Here is a 6234-nt window from a genome sequence, read left to right as displayed (position 1 = left end):
AAGCATATAAGTAAAATACACATAAGATAGGAGGAACGCTGAGTCACTGTCTGCTAACAACCGACTTTTGAAGCCAACCACTGGTGATCCCCCCGTTCACATGCACCTCTATACATATATGTGCATATTTGCATAGAAATACATACGTGAGTATGCTTGTCATGTGAACGCGTTTACTCGTGTGTGTATATTTACACCAGTAGCAAATTTGCATGTCTGGAGCAGGTGCAAATGTAAATGTAAATTTGCACTGTGTGTATATGTTGCAATGTGAACGTTTATGCCAACGTCAGAGGACGATCGAATTAATATACTCACGGCCAAAAGAAACGTGAATCACAGAAACATATAGAGAAGAATGTGCGTTAAGAAGAGATTTTTCTTATGGGTACCACTTAATGACAAAACTAACAATCAGTCAAATGTGACCCCAAAGTGTCTTTATTTTTATCACGATATGCTGCACGTGTTTCCAAACTTTACAAGCTAATCCCGCACGAGACAAATGGTGCATCGCTAGTAATAGATCTATGACGTCACTTGTGATGCGTAAATGAGAGTCGGTTCACACAGCAAAGCATTATGTTTGTTTTGGCGTCGAACCAATCTTATATTTCCTAATATGAGTTATTCTTCATACATTAACCAACATGTCTAGTACTCGCGTTTCTGCTGTCGTTGTGTATTTATTTGTTGATTTACCAATACCAAACAAATTGTCAACAGTTCTGTATTCTGAAGTTTCCAACTTTTATACATATGTACAGAGTTGGGCGGACGGTGTTTTCTTTTGGTTTCAAAACTTTGTGTACAAATTAATTCAAATACAAGTTGCTTCACGCAAACATTTTCGGTAAAGTAACTCTCTTCTCATTCAACTCTGACCCGTGAAGATCAGTGGTAGAACAGGTCTTCAGCCACCCATGCTTGCCGTAAAAGGCGACTATGCTTGTCGTAAGAGGCGACTAATGGGATCGGGTGGTCAGGCTCGCTGACTTGGTCGATGCATGTCATCGATCCCAATGGCGTGGATCGATGTTCATGATGTAAATCACTGGATTGTCTGGGCCATTACTCGATTATTTACAGACCGCCGTCATATAGCTGGAATATTGCTCAGCTAGTGCGGCGTTAAACAACAAACCAAAGCAAATAATTCAACTCTGACTGGAAAACAACCTATTTTGTGTTGAAAGTCGTGAAAAAAACTGATGAATATATGTGCCTTACACCATTTACATACTTTATTTGCACACCTAAGTTGCTTTTCATGTGAACGCATAGTAAATTTACATATTCACACGTATGTATAGTTACACATGAGTAAAATTACTCACGTGAGTAAATGTTGTGCATGCGAACGGGGTATAAAATGGCGATACGTCAAGGATTAAAATCGGAGCCAACCTAGGATTTTAAGCCACCACTGGCACGACTAAGGGATGCAACAATTTCAGCTCCTGAGACACTGAATTTGGAAAATCTCTTGAAATCATTAATTCTAATATTCTCTGTGGCCGATTGTAATTATATGTCATCTATCAATGTACGTGCTTCATGCAAAGAAAGCTGAAGGTATGATGTAAATCCTGCTGGGGTCCATGCAGGTAGGAAAAGGTACTGTAAGTCCCCAGTATGGTGGTCTGCCTTCAGTTGCTGACGATCTATAGCCCGTTTTTATATTGTGTCGTCTGTTATAATCTGATTATTTTATTGTTCTAAAACTAGTTTTACAATTATAATCTGTGATATTTTGCTAGTTGTTATACTGTCCTTCGACGACAGGTCTTAAGATATTATAGAAATGCAAACTTGCCCAAGTCACGATATGGCTGAAACAATGCCGATGTGACTTTAAATATTAACTCACTCACTCACTCATGCAAAGAAATTGGAATAGATGAAAATGTGACGTCGTAACGGTCCTATCCCTATTTCAAAATGTAAGTAATTATAATGCTATATATCATATGTTCTTCGGGATACACCATGCGAAGGGCAGATTGAAGGAAGTGTTCGAAGCGACCATATACTGCCCCAGTCACATGCATGCTGGGATTCAAACAACGGACCTGTTTGGGGTGTCACTGGAACATTCCACGCCCTAATAAATGAGCGAAACAAAACAACATTACTGTCAAATCAGTCCCCAAGATAATGTCATGTATACTGACCTTCAATGTATGCCTTATTTATGACCCTCATACACTGTAAATAATGTGTTGAGAATGTAAACACATACAAGATGATTAGATGTAAACATGTTTCTGAATCTGTTAAAACCTAAACGCAATACTCATTTGGCGTATTCTATCTAAAAGTTTAAGGTCTAAACACATGAAATGAGCTGTCTTCTCACAGCCTAAACACAACATCTCCAAAATCTAAACATAATTAGAATTTGGGGTTGTTTAGAAAGTCCCCACATTTAGACCCTAAACTCTTTACCTGTTATGCACATAAATATGTTCAGATCATAAACGAGTCAGTGTGGGACAGGGAACGAGCTTTAGTTTGTGTTTAGCATCTGAACACATGTTTACAGTGTATGCGTTTTGTAAATCAAATCAAATCAATATTAAAAGAAGATTAAACTAAAACCCAAAATGTCTCCGGTTGACTCTTACTGAGTAGTTTAGTAATGTCTTATTTGTTTGTTTGTTTGTTGTTTAACGCCGCACTCAGTAATATTCCAGCTGTATGACGGCGGTCTTTAAATAATCGAATCTGGACCAGGCAAACCAGTGATTGACATCATGCGCATCAATCCACGCAATTGGGATCGATGACCTGCATCAACCAAGTCAGCGAGCCTGACCATCCGATCCCGTTATTCGCCTCTTACGACAAGCATAGTCGCCTTTTACGGCAAGCATACGCGACTCGAATTAGACCCAATTCCAACAGTTTATTACGGGTATTGAATCACACTGAGTATGAAACATCTTGGCCAAGTACACAGTGATTTATTTCTTGTGCGACACCACTTGCGGATCACCATGTAGGGTTCATAAATGGAATGAAAATTGAACACACAAACTGCTAAGCGTTTTATGAGGGCCCGTCTATGACTGAACCTATGTTTACTGTAGAGCCCATTACACAAGAGGCACATGGGTATATTGTATTCCACGACCTGTGCAGCGATAAATTCTTACAGAGATACAGAGATTGCACCGTAACATCTATCGACCGAAGGAAGACACTTTTGTATATGGCTCGACATACGTGAACGCGTAATGGAGATCGATGATGATTCGCGTAGCTTGGATACGGCGTGAATACAGTGTGCTATGTCATTGAATACCATAGTCAAATATTTGTCAAATCTCGCTGTATCAATAATCAAGTAAAATGGAGTACCATAAGATCATAATCAAACATACATGAGAGAAATTCATTTCCAACCGAAACAGATATGAGAAAGGGATTTTCACTTCATCTTTTTGGTGTGTTTACTCTATCAACAAGAATATGTTTGTGTCGTATTCATTATGAAATAGAAACGGAATAGATTTGAATTTGAAATTGTAAATACATTATACACATTCATGATTCAGAAATTGATCTTTACATCAATACAAAGTTAGATTTAAAAAAAATAAAATATTATGTATGTCCCGCGACTCCAAACATTTGTACTTACGATTTGCCATTAGAAATCAGGTTGAACAAGTTGCCCTCAGATTGCGTGTACAGTGGGTATTAACACATAAGTACAACTGACAAACTAAATATATATCTAAACACACCTACCTTCCGCTTGTTCCGTTCTGTTAATGAACAACTACCCCTTGGGCGAAGATGCGTCTATGACGTCACAATTGCGGAACGTCACGCACTGCCATTGGTCGCGTGACTCCGCGCTCTGTTGGGGGTCTTCCGGATGCTAAACGTTGTCATGGTAGTCGCTCAGCTCTGACTCGGAGCAAATAGAGCTAACTAACCGTTATCTATACAGTTAATTATTGATTGTATGATCTTGTAAGGTTGTAGTGTGAGGCTCGGAAATCATTGTGTTGACCAAAGGCTTTGTTTCTCTGAGAAAGGAAATCGAAATGGCACATAACGGTTGTCACCTGCGGGGAAACTTGACGATTGGTACTTGTTAACATGAATGCTGAAGACAAGTATCAATTATCAATAACTCTGAAAGATTATTGGATCGAGAATCAATGTTATAATGAACATGCTCATTTTCATACGGCGAGGTTGGGTGTTATTGGGTTTGGTATGGTTGAAGATTATCACACTTATATAGCGACGTGCGTGAAACGCGTGTGCGTGTGGTCTTCAGCATATAATTATACCTACCTTGGAATGATATTGCAGAGAAACGGGAGATTTGTAAAATCCATAAAAAATTTAACAGAAAATGCAGAAAAAGCTATGTTCTCATTATATTGTTTCATATCCGCATTTGACACTTTGATTGCTCCGATCCTAATGTACTGTTCTGAAATCTTGGCATTTGAAAACATTAAACTATTTGAAAAGGTTCATTTAAAATTTCTTAAACTGCTAGCAGGTCTTCGAAATATAACACCAAACTACATGATTTATGGAGAACTCGGAAGGGAACCCTGTATAACAAAATGTACAAACGTTTTAATCTATCCTGGCATAAAATGGCAGTCTATAATCAAACTCCAAAATTAACAAATATTATTTAAATAATTATTACTCATAACTTTGCTGGCATCTCTGATAAACCTCCATGAACAACATTCGTCAAGTAAATATTAAACAACTGTGGACTCGGTTAAATATTTGACAACACAATCTGTTCTTCGTGATGGTTAGCTTTAAAAGTTGAAGAAATATTGAAAGACCAGTTCCTGCAGAACTGACACAGTTCGATTACTGAGAGTTTCAAGGGTGTGTACTATAAAAAGATCTCTCCGAATGGCCTAATATGTATAAACCGAAAATACGTTTTTTTCCAGTATTAGAGTAAAAGATGTGAAATCCTTTTCTAAAATCATCAATACCATCTTTGGAAATGTTTAAGCTGTTCACAAACGTCTGGGCTGTACAGTTAAATCACCCACCCTACAGCCCAGACTTAGCCCCCAGTGACTATTTCCTGTTCTGGCAAATGAAATCTGCCCTACGTGGAAGACGGTTCCAGGATGACGAGGACATAAAGGCCTCCACAGAGGCGTGGTTAGAGGGCCAATCTGCGGATTTCTATAAAAGTGGTAATAAAGGCTTGAAGGACAAATGGAATAAGTGTATTGAGGTGAATGGAGATTATATTGAAAAATAATAGTGCAAAAGATATTCAGCGACTTGGTCTTATATTGAAGTTGCAAAACTTATTGAACGCCCCTCGTATCACAATTTTTATACAGGAGTAAAGATTTTAGCTTTGGCTTTGTCAATTTTGAGTTATTATATTGCCATATTATGGATGTGCGAGACAACGACTGGAATAACGAGTGTAATAACAACTACCGTATCCAACGTTTTAAGTGCCTTGACATAATAGGAAACGCGCTTTAAAAAAAAAAAATCTCAAATGCCTTTTATGAAAATATTTCCTTCCCTTCGACCGCGTGGCTGGATGTGTAGATCGTGGTCCATCAACTAAGTGTTTGTTTAATTGTTGTTTAACGCCGCACAACTATATGACGGCGGTCTGTAAAATAATCGAGTCTATTCCAGACAATCCAGTGATTGACATCATGAGCATCGATCCATGCAATTGGGAGACGATGACATGTTTCACCCAAATCAGCGAGCCTGACCACCTGATCCCGTTAGTGGCCTCTTACGACAGGCATAGTCGCCTTTTATAGCAAGCACGGGTTGCTGAAGACCTATTCTAACCCGGGCCCCTCAACCTATTGGGGCGACGGGGTATCATAGTGGTTAAAACGTTCGCGAAGACCCGGATTCGATTCCCCACATGGATACAATGTGTGAAACACATTTCAGTTGTACCCGGCCGTGATATTGCGGGAAAATTGCTAAAAGCGGCCGGAAGGGCTGAAGACGCATTGTCATTCAAATCAGTTCTCGTCCATGAAGAAACTGGAAAAATCAGAACGCAATTTGTTCACGTCTCATGTTCAATTTACTGGTTGTTGTTTTCATATTTTTTCTCTTGTATAGAATATGGATATAATGCAGTCGAGGTCCAAAACAAAACTATCTGGTTTCTGTGTCCCTAATCTTCAATGTCGCCAGGCAGTTCAGCAAGAATGGTGTGGATTCGTGGTCGAACAGCCA

The sequence above is a fragment of the Haliotis cracherodii genome, unplaced genomic scaffold (assembly GCF_022045235.1).
Source record: "Haliotis cracherodii isolate W230 unplaced genomic scaffold, xgHalCrac1.p SCAF_8, whole genome shotgun sequence".
In the NCBI taxonomy this organism is placed as follows: Eukaryota; Metazoa; Mollusca; class Gastropoda; order Lepetellida; family Haliotidae; genus Haliotis; species Haliotis cracherodii.
The sequence above is the reverse complement of the archived record's forward strand: the minus strand, read 5'-3'. Positions refer to the sequence as shown.